We start from the raw sequence: 15,658 nt of genomic DNA, 5'->3' as shown, positions 1-15,658 counted from the left end.
CAAATAACTCTTTTTGTATACTAAATATACTAAAAGAGATAGACTGACAAACAATCTACCCTCGATGTAATTGGCTGAAAATATGTTACAAGTATTTAACTTTGGTGTATGAAACATATATTAAAATCAAGTGATTTAGCCGGTACCAATTTTAAATTATCCATTTCAAAAAACAGAAAGAAAGAGAAACAAAAGAACATAATTATAGAATTAGTTTTTCTGACATAGGGAGTCAAAAAATATCAAGAAAATCTCGAGATCAAATGCTTTAACTATTTAAACGCATTTTTTGTTATGTTCCAATAAAAATGTCATGAAAGATGACGCATTGATAAATTATGAAACATGCAAAATTATTCATTGAAATGAAACTACATCTCAAAATAAATGTCTTTAATTAGTGTAAAAATTTATCTTTACCTTCTTCGTATGTTCTATTGTAAAGAATGATTTCTATGTCGAATATTTTAATGCATTTAGACATTGATGCATCCTCAATTAGTGGAAGATCCCTTGCTTCTTTGAATCAGACAAAAGGAACGGTGACAGAAGCAACCAATTAGCGAAGAACACATAACGAAGTCGAACCGCAGCGCCCGCCGCAAATTATTGCTAAATTCAGTTTAGACTTCCCCTTTTTTCCCCGGCCTTTTCCCCATTCCAATTTACTAGAAAATTAAGGCGAAAAGTGGGGGAGAAATTAACATTAATTTGTTATGGCGTTCAGTGCTGTATTGTGAACAGTTTCGAAAAAAAACCCCTTTTTTTTTCTTTCATTAAAACTTTGCACTGGACTAAGTTAAATCTGGAAACGGACAAAAAAATCAGTTAATTTGAAGTACATGTTGCTTCAAATGAAATAAAAAAATGGCCATTTGTTTATTCATTACCAGCGCTTATGCGATTTATTTATTTTTTATTTTTATTTTCAATATTTATGTTATGACTTCCTGTGCACATATATTATTACAAAAGCCTAAACATAGTTTTAACTTGAATTACAATGTTTTATTTTCCATTTGTATTATTTCTTCTCCTGACCTTTTAATCAACAATTTTGCATAAATGTCACTTTCCCATCATAAAACTATTTATAAGTAACAGTTAAGAGTTTCTTAGTAAAACTGAAATGTCTTTTAATATTCACTTTAATTTTGTGTTGTTTTGAAGATAATTACTGAGGTAAGTCCAAGTGGTTTTGAAGCATCTTCAAGACTAAAACTCATGTCATTCTCTATTTTTTAGAACATATATTTATATTTATGAAAGGATATATTAAAAATACCCAGATATTCATTATATATATATACTAGCTGACCCGGCAAACGTTGTTCTGCCATATAAATTATTTCTAGTGAATATTTTGGTTGTTAATTAAAAAATATCGAATGAATTTACGTGTGTGGTGATGGGTTCTATGGCAGAAACAGGAATGGAGCTCTGTAGACGGCGATGTAATATATTTTTTATCCTAAAGCATAAAAATGAAATAAAGAAAATCAATATTCATTTCGAAGAGCAATTGAGTCTACAATATTTTTTGTCAGTCCGTCTTTAGCCAATACAAATAAGCTCGATGGTTTGCCCACACGAGAACATGTCGCGTGTGAAAAACATGGTGTGCCCAAATCTAAGCCGCAAACGGACATCTTTTGGCTTGGCGACTTATTGATTGTCATTGCGAATGCCAATCTAATAGGAAATTGAACGCGTTTGAATTCATTTGGCACGTCTGTGAGAATCATTGTAATTTGTGGCAGCAAAACATTTTCTGCTCGGAATTTGCCATTCAAAATGGTGGCTTCGATAACATTTTTCATCAGTGTTTTAATGACCAATCGCGTGCCATTGCACAGCCATGGTGGCTTCAAATTCCGAAGTAAAATAAACGGAGATTCAACGTTCAGTCGTAGAAGGTGTGGTGACATGCCTGGCAAATCCAGCGAGTTAAAAAACTGTTGGATAATTTACAGCTTCGTTAGCATCGCAAATTTCTGATACCAAGACACTTGGCAATGACTGCTGCATCTTGAAGTTTCAATCGTCCACATTTTTTTGCTGCCAAAATGGCTCTTTCGGCCAGTCACGCGTGATTCATGTATTGTGTGTGTGCACTGGGAAATATGCGGGCAATGCTCTCATTTTGCGAATCAATGATAATGCAGAAATTAGTGAGCAATTTTATCCATCCAGTATTTTCATAGACAACAACTTTACCATCGTCGATATCTAACAATTGGTCCGAAAATGTGACAGCAGATGAATCTTGTAGCATTTGGACGCGCATGTTCATTTTTTGACTGGACTTTTTATAACATTACACCACATTGGCGATGATTTCAAGCAAACGTTGATCTCATCAGCGTACTTGAACGTGGAATGACGGGATAGGCAACCTAATGACAACCTAATTACCTAGCGTTATGAAATATACTTTACAACCTATTCTCATACCTACCAAATACACAAAAAAACTTCATAAAAATCGGTCGAGCCGTTTCGGAGGAGTACACCGTGACATGAGATTTATATATATATATATATATATATATAAATAAATTATATATAAAAATTCTATTATCCTATCCTGGAATATATATATATATATATATATATATATATATATATATTCCAGGATAGGATAATAGAATTCTGCTGTCACATTAAATGCTCCAAAATTATTTATCAGGAATTTAAATAATGGCGAAGTTTAAACGAAAGTGGATGATCAGAAAATGAGAAATTGCTACTAAAATTCTGTATTATATATGGAATTTCATTTTATTCTTGCTTCAAGATTCTTACTTTTCAATTTCTTAGCGAACTGTCATCTATTTGTTGCTTTAGTGTTTATAATCTTACAAAATAAAAAGAGTGTTTCAATTATTTTTTTAAAAAAATATTTTGTATCAATATTTTTCGCAACATTTTAGATTGCTAAAATCTTTAAATAATTCATTCATACCAAAGACAATCAATGTTAAGAAATAATTGTAATAATAAATAATAATTTTTATTATAAGCAATTCTATAAAAAATTTCGTTATTATTTTTTTTATTTTAATATCATATGTTTTATGTTTTTCTACCATTATGAGTATTGATTTCGCATTTTCACCGAATGTTCGCCGGGTAACCCCTAATATACGCTTGTCACAAATTTGTGCTAGACATTTGAAAACTTTTATATCATTATTTATAACAATACCCTGTTTTAATATCATTAGAATTTAATTATCAGATAATAATAAAATATCTTTTTATTTCGTACCAGTGGCGCCACCTGATACTGAGTTTAAGAACCAATAGATCTCAAAATTTAAAGTATTATTTAATTTAAATGGAAAAAATTTTGCTCTTTTGAACACCCTTAAAAGTGCTTTAATAAACACTGATAAAAGTGCTTAGAACACTGATAAAAGTATTTTCTAAAGGAGTTTTACTTGTTAATGCTTAAATAAAATGCAACCAAAATTTTATCAAATTTACAATGAAAACGTTAAAAGTATGTTAAACGTAAAAGTTAAATGTATGGTAAATGTTCGCCATCATAATTCTAATCATAAGGAAAATTGATAATTTTCTTATTACTGCAATTCAGAATGATGCTTTTTTTTTGTCGAACGGAGCGCATTCTTTTGTAGTTGAAACGACTATCATTTCAAAAATTAAAAGACGTATCTCATAAAAAAAATTCACACTACATTCTAAACATTTTCTGATATCTTAAGTTAATTTTTATTCATTTTCCTTAGCCCATTCGTTTATCCCAATAAAACGAAAATAACAATCTCAAAACTAAACGAAAGCATAATTATTTTTTTTAATTCGATGTTAACGAAATTTCCTTTAAAAATGTATCCAATTCCAAACATCCCCGATGTAATAAACGAACCCCTCTAAATAACCTTCGACTCTTTGTTCCTAACAACGTACTATCAGCATCATCTGCGAAAATTTATGAAAATTCTCCGCGTCTTACTCCCCCTTCCCTTTTCCATTATCCCCCCCCTCGAAAAATTATCCAACGCGCAAATGCGTCGAGTATCCTACAATCGCATCGCCCAAAGACAACAGAATAAATATTATCCGTTCTTCCTATTTTCTCATTTGCATACTTGTTGAACATAAAAAAGCGAAAGCTGTGTTTGCCGAGACGCCCTTAAGCGTCTCGCACCAAGCGGGCGAATTGTTTGAAGAGGCGAACCTGCTCTTAAGTGCTCCTGCCGAAACAGTAAAATTTAGGCTGATTTTGCCCGGGAGGCACGGATGTTCTTAAATTATTGGGTGAGAACAAACAATGTGCGAGATGCTTTTTTTTTGTTTGTTTTGCTGCTGTGCATTGAACTCTTCATTTTGTCCAGGAATCGTTAAGCTTCCGCGATGTCGGAAGGGTTGGTTCTGGAGGAAACGCGAATGCGGGAATTGTTATTGGCGTCTTTTTGTACGACCGTGTTATGAAATTGCTTCGAAATGTTACGGTGACTGCTCAGTTAATTTTTTTTTAACGCTTGGTGGAACAGAAGTGGAATATTTAATAGAAAAGAGACTGTGTGCTTTTTATTCAAGTGCTTTCGGAAAGTAAATAAAAATGAAAGCGGCAATCTGTTGTTGCTAATAGAATCTTCGTATTTTTCATTTAATAGATACATATATTTACATAGTAGCACGTTGTACCCAAGATACTTATAACATCCAGCAATTTAAAAGATGTAAAAGAGTTTAAGAAATCCACTCCGTAGCCCCCCCCTCCGTGTATACTACCCTATACATCACCCCCATTTAAAACTACTTTATAAGTAAACTGTTCAAAGTATAATTTTAAGCATTTTCATAGATTACAATTCTAAATATTATTTATACAACTGAATTGAAAAACAATAATTTTGAATGCTATAACAGGGGATAATATTAACATTTAAATAAATAAAAATGAAAATTATCTCTATTAATAATAAGGATAAATATGCATGTATCTGTTTGAGTCGGTGCTGACGTACTGTAAGCCATAACATTTGACCTGAAGCTGCCACATTTCGCATTTATGTAATATTAAGGAGGGGAATCTGAACGATTATTTTAGGTAATCGGGAATCGGGACGATTATTTTAGAAATTTTAATTAATTAAAAAAATTAGAAAAATTTTGGCTCTTCTTCATAATAGTGACCGAAAAATATTGCAGCAAGAAAATTATTATTTTTTTAATCATTTTAGAGTCCGTGAATTTATATATTTAATCTCTCACTACTAATACGCCCTAAACCGGCCGTGAAAGTTTTATACAAATGGGGCCCTTTATGCACCAGTTTCTGTATCAAACAAGGAATGCAGTATGTAAAACAAATTATCATTAAGAATACCCTTACTTACTTTATATCATCAATTCCTTGTTTGAAAAAGAAATTGACTCTGTTTAGTAATGAGAGGGTTAATGGTATCAAGTTTCTACCGTATTATGTTTTACTTTAAACAAATTTTTAATGAATTTTAAGCGTATTATACAATATATTTCTTTGCTGAAATAGAACCCAATTCGTTTTCATTGCTGCTACTAGAATTTCCTCCTAACATATCTCCCTATTGTTAATAACCAAGATATCAAGATTAGATTTATTTTTTCTTAACGAATAGTTTCAGCATATTTTCAACAACCTCTGTGGAATTTTGTTGTACTTAAAATTGAGGTTTAACTTCAGAATCAAGTAATGGTGAAAAATGCTTTTAAATCGGTCCAATTCAAATACTGTTGGTGTTTCATGTGATACAATTGGATGTATGAAGATATAGAAAAAATTAAGGAAATGTATAGTGCACCTAGCAAAATGATGCAAGACTTCTAAACGTATGTTATATGTCTAAAAATTTAAAGTTTGAAAAACTTTTGTTGAGTAAATCATTAAGATAAACACAAAATATATATTGCAATTTTTATCAGACAGCAAATAGCAAATGGCAGATCGCATATACATAAACACTATTAAATATTAATAAAAAAAGAAACTATTAATTAAAATTTACAATCCCAGTGAACTAACTAGTCGCCAAAAGCTGCTAATAAAAACGAATTAATGTTTACATATAATACAAATCCAACATTATTTGAATTATATATATATATATATATATATATATATATTTGGAATTAAGTTATTAAAAATATGCTTCGGCCATTCCGTTTTTTTTTTCCTGTATAGAACATTTTGTATCAGCCTCTTTAAATTAGAGAAAATGTTGAGATAATTACTATGGAATACTTTGTTAGAGCCATGAAGCAGCCATAAAAGGGAATAATAAGCTTAATAATAGACATGTTCATATGAAAAAAAATTAGGTTCAAATTTTGTGAAAACATTTCTCTTCGTCATTTTATGATATTGTCAGCCAAAATAAATCACGAAACTTGTTGATGAGGTGATAATGTTTTCGAATATTTATCTTTATTTTAAATTTCTAGAAATGTGCTTGAACTAAACATATTAATTTAAATTGATGGATTTATCATGAGCCACTGGGAGCTTATGATAAAATTTGTTGTATAAGGAAGACAGGTTCAAATGTGATTCCATGGGATGTCAGTTATAAAACATTGTATCTCGTATACATTTGATGTCATCACAAATTATAGCACAACTGTTTATAACTTGTATTATTAAACTAATTGATTTGCAGTTACAATTGAATAGGATGACGTTGCGGATGGAATTGAATTCAAACACTGATGTAGATAATGTTTAAGCTTCAGAATATATATAATATAGGATGCCTCGAAAAATATAGAACATGCGTTTATTTTATTAACTATTACAATTCTTAACCATTTAACATACACTTGTCATAGGAAACTTTCATCAAATAAAATACTCAATGATGAGAATGTTTCGAATTCTGTTGAAGATAATAATGGAAAATTTACAAAAATTAAATTTTTACATGGTTTTCCATAGCTAAAAAGTGTCAAAGAATGAATCATTTTTCTTACAATCCTTTATAAACATAAAAGTTTTAGGCTACTATATATAAAATTTTCTGAGATGTTAAAAGGTAAATTTATTGACTTAGACCCTTTTATCATATTTTTGATTTGTATATAAACAAGCCGTTAGGTGTATTGTTTGCCAACGAATTCTAAAACCCTCAGTGTTTTTGCACGAGCATTAGGATGGGTTCTATTCGACATAATAGGGGTGAGAGGAAAGATGAAAGGAAGAGATGTTTACGTTAAATAATAAACTTAATACCGGAAATGGGCACATCTTTCGACTTCTGACCCCTTAGTCATATAGAATCGTCAAAAAGTGGTAGTCTCAGAATAAACGAACAGTAAATTTGAGGAATAATATATATATATAATGTTTAAGATTAATAAAAAAAGTGTTATCAGAAAATAATAACAGCGCATTCTTCGATATATATATATATATATATATATATATATAATTGCATTCTTTTAACAATGCTTCGTTATATGAGATCCAGTTCATAACTTGTGGCATATACATATATATATTTTTTTAATTTTCCGGCTATCGTGCATGTACTTCATATGGAAATATATCTATTTGGGACATAATACCAATCAGAACTAACTAAATTTATCGATAACTACCCAATATACCGTTGAAAAAATGGAACTAATCGAGTTTCTAAAAATGCCACAACAGCCATTTATAAAATATTGCTACTGATGATGAAACCTTTGTACAAAAAAAAAAAAAAATCGTTCCAAAAGTGATCTTATGGAAGATTAACGGTTCTTCTTTCGATTAAAGAGACAATCATCTGTCGAAATTACAATTCTGAGAAATGTAATTTGGTCAGATGATGAGCCTTCAATGCCCAATAAATTATCTTAATGTTTTAATTTCACCAGCAAAAGAGCTCAATAGTAAAATTTCAGGCGTAGTTTTCACAGTATCCATATAACTGTTTTAACAGTTTTCGTACTCCTCGAATACTGTATTATAATATTCTCTACCCTATAGTTTTTGGAATGTTGAGTTTTGAATTAATAGTTCTTTATCTCATATGAAGATAACTTGGAAACGTAAGTCAAAATGTCAGTTTCTGCATCAGTCGTATAGCGTCTCCTGTTCCTGTTCCTCTCCAGAGAAATAATAGTTTTACAGTTCATTATCTATCAATCTATTAACAATTCTATAAGCATACTTCCTGGCAGGATATCGAAAAACTTTTTAAAAAAAGATGTTTTACATTCTTCTAGGGTATAATTATGATTACATACGGTATAAATTATTAGCATTTTCACATGTTGTAACTGAAATGTGTTATTATTTTAGAAGGCGGAAAATTGTGAACAATGCATTTTAATTTCCTTCTATGGCATTTTAATATTTCTCTGAAATATCATAAATGTTCATTTTATTAAATTATCTTTCTTATCATGTAACAGCCGACCAATCGAAGTAAAAAACATTATGCTTTAATAGCAAATTTCTTTCAAATCATAGTGATAAAATGATTTATATATGGACAAACTTTCTCAGAGGAAATGGTTTTTTTTAATTGAATAAATATGCCTAGCAAATTTTTAGCTGCCTTGCAAATTTTTCAAGAATATTCAATTTTTATTTTTTATTTTCAATTTTTTTCAGTAATGAATTTCCTTGTTGCAATTTTGATTGGGATTTTTGTGCCATTTACATTGTTTCGTCAAATATTCATTCATTCCATTTTCGATTATTGTTGAAAATCAAAGAATTCTATTTGATATTTGTATAGGAATATCAAAGCAGAATTACCACGAAGTCATAAGAGGGATGAACCAAGCAGTTTCGTTTTCAATGGCACTATAATCCATTAAAACGATTCATATAAATAATAAACAGAACAACAATAAGGCTAACTCGGTTTTAGTGCTTTTACAATTTCTTTTACAATTTGATGCTTAGTGATGCTCTGTGTGTGGGGGATTATATACAAGAAAATAAGTATTAGAAATTTATTTATAATTAAATTTTGCCACATAACCAGCTAGTCAACAACGGTAGTTAGTAATATAATATAATGTTAATAAAAATAACATAATGTTGGCGAAGAAAGACTGAATACATAAAAGTTTATAAAAAACAGCGCAAAATTGTATGAAATATATACAAATATGCCTTAAAGGTGTAAATGTTCTTCTAAACACGCATAAAAATTATTTATACAGAACATATAAAAATGAATACATGGTATACTTGTGTATTAGGATATATGATGACAAATAAAAAAAAAGAGGAAAATATAATGAAACATTAATAATTGCTTTAAAACTGAATGAAGATGAATAATCTTTTAATCAGACTGTATTAGTTGTCTCTCTGTAATCTGTATTAGTTGTCTCTCGGAAACTTTCTCTCATATTTTCGAATAAGTATTCTTGTGAATTATTAACCCTATGCCAGTGGTAAATAATAGCATGGATACTGTTAATACATAAGTACCAGAAATCCGAATATATATCGTAAACCCCTTTTTTTTCAGTAGAATTTAAACTAAAATCTGAAGCAGAACTGCAGTCGTAATCAGTGCGGTCATATAAAATATATTTATTGCGCTTTAGAGCTATCACTTTCACATATTTACGAAAGTACAGTGCGACAGACTGCTACCACATTGACAGATTTGGTTCAAAACTTGATGAATATTTACAATTTAGATGTTAAATCTGCGCATTCAGTATTAACTATATCACTCTCTTCGTTTTGTACTTAATATAATAACTTATATTCGGACAGCTTTACAGACAGGTTTCTTGAATGGATTAGTTCAAATTTGAAAAATAACTACAAATTTGGTGTAAAATCCAAATTTTATCCATATAGCTCAAAGCATTTTTGAATTATCATGTTTACAGATAAATATAATGAAAAAAAAAGGGTTTTTCAAGAAATATTTTGGAATTTGGACGTCTGAAAAGTGAAGATTTGTCAAAATGTCGATTTTTAATTTTTCGACGATTATAATACTTTTCCTTTGTATGCTAAGTATACGCGAAAGTATAAATGGCTATATGTATAGTAAATAGTGTTTCTTTTATTGTTTTGATTAAAAAAATAAGTGATTAATTGCACTCAATCTGGATTGAAGACGTTGGAATTTATACCTACAGCATTCTCATGCATTGCTCCACAAAAGATGGTGTTTTGCTTTACATAACTGTATTTTTGCACATTGTTGTTTATATGGCTATTCAGTGAAAAGTCCAAGCTCAGAAAAATAGAGAGTAATATCCTTTTTCCTTTTTGTTTTAAAGGAGCGACTATATGAAAGATGATTCATTTGAGCGACTCTTTTAAGCAAGACCCTTTTCAGCAGTTAAATGTTCCGATGTATTTATCTACTGCTGGTTTGAGAATGTTTCGATACCTAAAGAATTTCAAAGAAAATGTGAAAATAAAATGTGAAGCAACATTCGTAAAATCAAAATACCATCCTGTTCCTATAAACTATTTTAGAAATAATTCGTTTTGAAGCAATGTTGAAGTGTATTTATATTACTGAGAATTACGCTTATATACATTATTCCATTTAATCTATAATTTAGTTCATTAATTAGATGTTCCTTTTTTGAATAATTTATGAAGTAATTGAAAACATGTAAATAATATTAATTTTCAATTCTTAGCTAGTAAGATATTTTAGAAATAAAAAAAAATCAAAATCAGTGTTCAAAATTTCCCCTGTAATTATGCCAATCAGTATAATGCTTCAAAAGGTAAAAATATATGGATGTCATAACTATGTTATGAATTATTTCATTCTGACTTTAGGATTGAATATTTTTATTGTAAAATTAACCAGTGAAAATAATGTCCCCAAAACCTTCTCGCATACTCTGTAATAAAATTGTCATGCTTCAGAATGCACTTACGAATAATCATTGGCGTCAAATAGTTACAAAATATTAACTTTTGGCCTGAAATCAGCATTTTTACTGAATTTATCGTGTCATTCTTGGCGAGTTCTTTGGCGATGAATCCCTGCCTTGCAGTTAATAATATCAAAAAGTCAAATTTGTATTTTAGACACATTTTTCTCAACCAACTGAAATAAAAATTTGACACAAAGCTGCAATTGCAATCACAAAATTTCATACCTGATTTGATATATTTAAGTCACTTCATTTTTGAATGATCACGTTCGCATGTTTCTGAAAATACAGATGGACAGACAGTCAACCCGTAATTATATTTAGCTCAAAATTTGGCAAATGTCTACTCTATAGATGGTGTCTTTGTTACCGAACTTTATCTATCTAGCTCTCTTCATTTTGTAATTATCGTGTTAACTTATATTCAAGCAATCGGACAGGCGGACTTCGTTTGAACAAATTTTACTCAAAATTCGATAGAAATCTTAAAATTTTGCGCAAAGTCTATACAAAATTTCAACCGTCTAGCTCAAAGCGTTTTTGAACTATGTTTGTCACAAACAAACAGACAGACGGACATTTTACGAAAATTTGTTTTTCTATCTGAGGGAGGTCTAAAACGCGGGGATTCGTCAAAATCTCGAGTTCGAATTTTTTTGACAGTTACTATCTCTATACAACGTATACGAGATTGTCAAAATCTCGAGTTCGAATTTTTTTGACAGTTACTATCTCTATACAACGTATACGAGATTGTCAAAATCTCGAGTTCGAATTTTTTTGACAGTTACTATCTCTATACAACGTATACGAGATTGTCAAAATCTCGAGTTCGAATTTTTTTGACAGTTACTATCTCTATACAACGTATACGAGATTGTCAAAATTAAGTACATTCTTATAAGTTAAAATCATATTTATATCTATTTATAAAAAAGTAGGAGATATATTATATTATTAAAACTGTTCTTATTCTGTTTATAAAAAGAAAGAAAATTCCTCAAGAATAGGATTACAGCACAAACAGCTAGTTGATAAAAATAATATTTCTGATAAACTGTCATCTCCATTTCAACGCAATACCGAAAATAATATCAATTCTCCGAAAAACGCAACACGTGTTCCGACAAAACACACATGAAAAAGGTAAAATAGAAAAACGTCGATAAGAAAATAAAATGTTAAAAAAATACAAGTCAGACTAAATAAAAAAAAAGAAAGAGAAACATGCTGGCAAGCCGATGAATCGGCAGTATTGTTAGTTTTGCTCTTGGAAGGTTGTCATTTTCTTTTCCGTTAGGGCAACCCGGATGTGATCGGTAGCATAGTGTACTTCCGGAAATTACTAGCTTCGGTTGACGTTTGTTCACTTCTTTAGTTGATCGATCTATTCTTTCCCTATAGGTTCCCGGTTGGCGGACATTGGAAATTGATTTTGGCGAGCTGAGTTTGCGGGCTGATTGGATAAATTGCTCTACCTGGATTCCGAAAAAGAAGCCAAGCAACTTGCAGGTAATGCCCTGATTGTGTGCAACAGTTCGTTCTGAAAGCTGTTGGAGTAATCATAGAGAGGAACAGTTTTATGGCTTTTGAGGTTGCGACTGTTACTCACCATAGCTGTAAAAAGTGCTACGTCGGCAGTTTCTTTGTTTTTCTAAGCCTAAAAAAGAAGCCTGCTCTGTAGTTAAAGTGTATTTCCGGATTGGTTTCACAAAGCAATCCTATAATGTGAATGGCGAGCTCTTTTTTTTTCCCTGCGGAGAACTTACATTTCACTTTCAAAATTGGCTTAATTATAATTTTCCGAACATCGATAATAATAATGAAAAAAAATTACCGGGGCATGCATGTTTCTAAAAGCGTAAGTGTCCAATTACGTTAGGGACCTTTGGGGGATTTTGAGAGTTCTACGTTGAGGATTTTTTTTTTTTTTGCCCAATGTTTGATACTTTTTTAAACGATCTCATTAAAAAATAAATGTCAGCAATGTATATACTTTTGTATTTAAAATTATTGATATATTGACTAGTGACTGAAATAAAAAATATAGGAATAAATCAAGATTTGTGGAAATAGAAAAGAGTTTTAGTATAAAATCATAGACTTTTGTAGCTGATGTATTTCTTTGAAAATGGTACCAAAGGTGCAACACTTTGCATTGGTTAATCATTCATTTATATTTTGGTTCATAGCTTAGATAACATCATAACCTAAATGTATGCCAAATTTTAGATTGTTATTTGTAATAGTATTTGAGAAATGAAATTTTTTTTAAAAAGTCACATTTAAAAAAAATAAATTTTTTTTGTTTATAATTTTGGAAGAGATGAAAAAAATTCTTCAAAACTTCTTAGACTAGTAGGCTATTCCTCCTTATTTTTTAATGCTACTCATTTTTTAAAAAATTTACTTTTGGAAATTGTTTCTTTTTCTTTATTCTAATGAGTATGAATTGTGATGTACTATGTAGCTGATATCAGCATATTTTGATATTTTTTCAGTTTTTTATATTGAAAATGTAAATTAACTAACTTGGAGATACGATTATCAATTAATATTTGTCGTAAGTACAATTTAAATACTTTCCGAACCTCTATTGTCAGAAATTACAGCACCAGTGAAAAATCAAGGTAATTTAGCAATTCAGCATCATCTTAATTTGCAATAATTCCGTCAAAAATTTAGATATTTCATATTGAAAATATTTCTAAATAGTATTTAATATATTACAAAAGAAATGAAATAGCAATAAATAATAATTTTTAAATAAACTAAATAAAAGTAATAAAAATCCTTATTTATAATTATGTTTGCAGTTTCATTTTCCCAAGCTAAGTTCTACTGAACGTAAGTAAGAAAAAAGTGTTGAAAATATGAAATAAGGGATTTTTAGGTACAAAATTTAAAAAATTATTATTGTTGGTTAAAAAGGAGGTTTTCAATGGAAAGAATTACCATAGAACTGAACCCCGCATTTTGTATTATAGAAGTATCACATTTGAAAATGAGTGTTTAAGGAAAAACAATTTCGCAAAAAAAAAAAAAAAAAAAAAAAAAAAAAAAACAAGATAGTGATGGTCCGATTTTCATGTCCTTGCTATATAAGATGTTCATGGTTTTTGCAATCACTGAGATGACGTTATTATTATTATTTTTCTCAATAGTGATAATTTTGGACATCGATTCTGAATGAGGGAATGGACAAATTAATCGAGAAACAGATTAGGGCTTTGGGATAATAACGTAATGTAGACTGATTCCTGTAGAATTTAGTAGCAATACGAAACATTCATTCAGGTGCACCATTAAAGTTGTTTTTTTTAATAAATTTTATTGCTCAAGTTAAGCCTTTACTCACATGACATACTGATGCGTTATCAGTAGAAGTTTTATCATTACTTTCAAGTTGGTGTAACTGCTGCAGTAGAAAATGTGTAGTATTTCATAACTTTCACCATCCCATGTTAGTTCGAATCACCTGGCTAATCATTTTGTTGTCTTTCCTTATCCAGTTACTCAGTGCGTTTCAATCTGGCAATCATTGATGAGCTCTCTCATCAGCAATCCATCTACCCACGATGAGAAGATGGATTACTAAAGCCAGAGAACAAGAAAGATTGTGCTATAGAAGGTCAAGGAAGGCTAGAAAACTTACTTTGCAATAATCTAATAGTGTTGAAATTCGCTAACTTGTCTTTTCTTCAGATTGTCATGGTGAGAGTACTATATCTCATTTTCAACTCCAAGATGGGACTAACTATTTTTATACAATAGTAAGAACATTTTGGCTTGGAAATACCTGAAGCACTTCTTGCAAATACTTCTGCTATTGAATTATCAAAATAAAAGATTAAATTATGAGGAAAACTCAAGCTTTGAGCTTAAGGTTCAGATAGGTTCGGTTTAATTTAACTGAATTTCCATATTATAACACCCGGGAGTTGTAGTATATGGTACAAGCATATTCAACAGAATCTTAAAACAAAAATGAGAGAAATGACTGATTTCATTTGAATGAAGACAAATTGTGAAATGACAAAATTAAATATATGCACGATCTGGAAGAACAAAACGAAACCGGAATGAGACGCGAAGCATGGTCAATCAATACCTCTCATACATAATACATGCAACAACAAACAATAACACACTCAACATTCGCATGGTAATAAATAAAAAAAGGAACAAAAATGGGAGGGGAAAAAAAGAAAAACACTCCCGTTCTGCTTGTAGTCATGTGAGAAAAAACCGTTTGCAGCAGTTTCCGTTTAAATCAGAAATATATTAACGGCAAATATTTTTTGACAAGTACAGCTACAAGAGAGAGACTCGAAGAAAGGCAGAAGAATCGGAATAGTAAGAAAAAGCTGTGCATAGACTTCTCTTCGACAAGGAAAAAGATACAAAGTGATGCTTGGTAGGGGAAGGACCCACTGAACAATAAGGAGGCTACAACAGAAAAAAAAAACTAAAAAAAAGCGGATAAATATGCGCATTTTTAGCGGACAAATCCTCTTCGCTTGGTTAACATCCTCCCCCCTCCTTCCCATCTTTTTCTTTTCTACATCTTCTATGTTTATTAAGTGGGTATTTTCAATCGTAGAAACAAATGAAAAGAATGGGAATGTTTTTACATTATTTGCTAGTTTTTTTGCTGTCTTTTTCTCCTCTCTCTTTCCGTTCTTCCTGCTGCTCCACCCTCAACCCCCCCTCCTTTTAGCAGTGTTGTTCATTGTGTTTCGTGTTGCATGCTCTTTTGTTTCCAAATGATGTGTCCGAC

At 30.4% G+C, this 15,658-nt stretch overlaps 1 long non-coding RNA gene across 1 annotated transcript in view; it reads left to right on the top strand.

Annotated features, from left to right (window-relative positions):
• The window catches only part of LOC129967029 (uncharacterized), an 84,472-nt gene extending 69,984 nt beyond the window's left edge, over nucleotides 1–14,488 (top strand). The window contains exons 2-3 of the long non-coding RNA XR_008784340.1: nucleotides 12,283–12,390; nucleotides 14,391–14,488. This is a non-coding gene — a long non-coding RNA (uncharacterized LOC129967029). The remainder of the gene's footprint in view (nucleotides 1–12,282; nucleotides 12,391–14,390) is intronic.
• Nucleotides 14,489–15,658: the final 1,170 nt, after the last annotated feature.

Source organism: Argiope bruennichi, chromosome 4, assembly GCF_947563725.1.
Source record: "Argiope bruennichi chromosome 4, qqArgBrue1.1, whole genome shotgun sequence".
NCBI lineage: Eukaryota > Metazoa > Arthropoda > Arachnida > Araneae > Araneidae > Argiope > Argiope bruennichi.
Note: the sequence above shows the minus strand (reverse complement) of the source record. Positions and strands in the feature narration are given on the sequence as shown.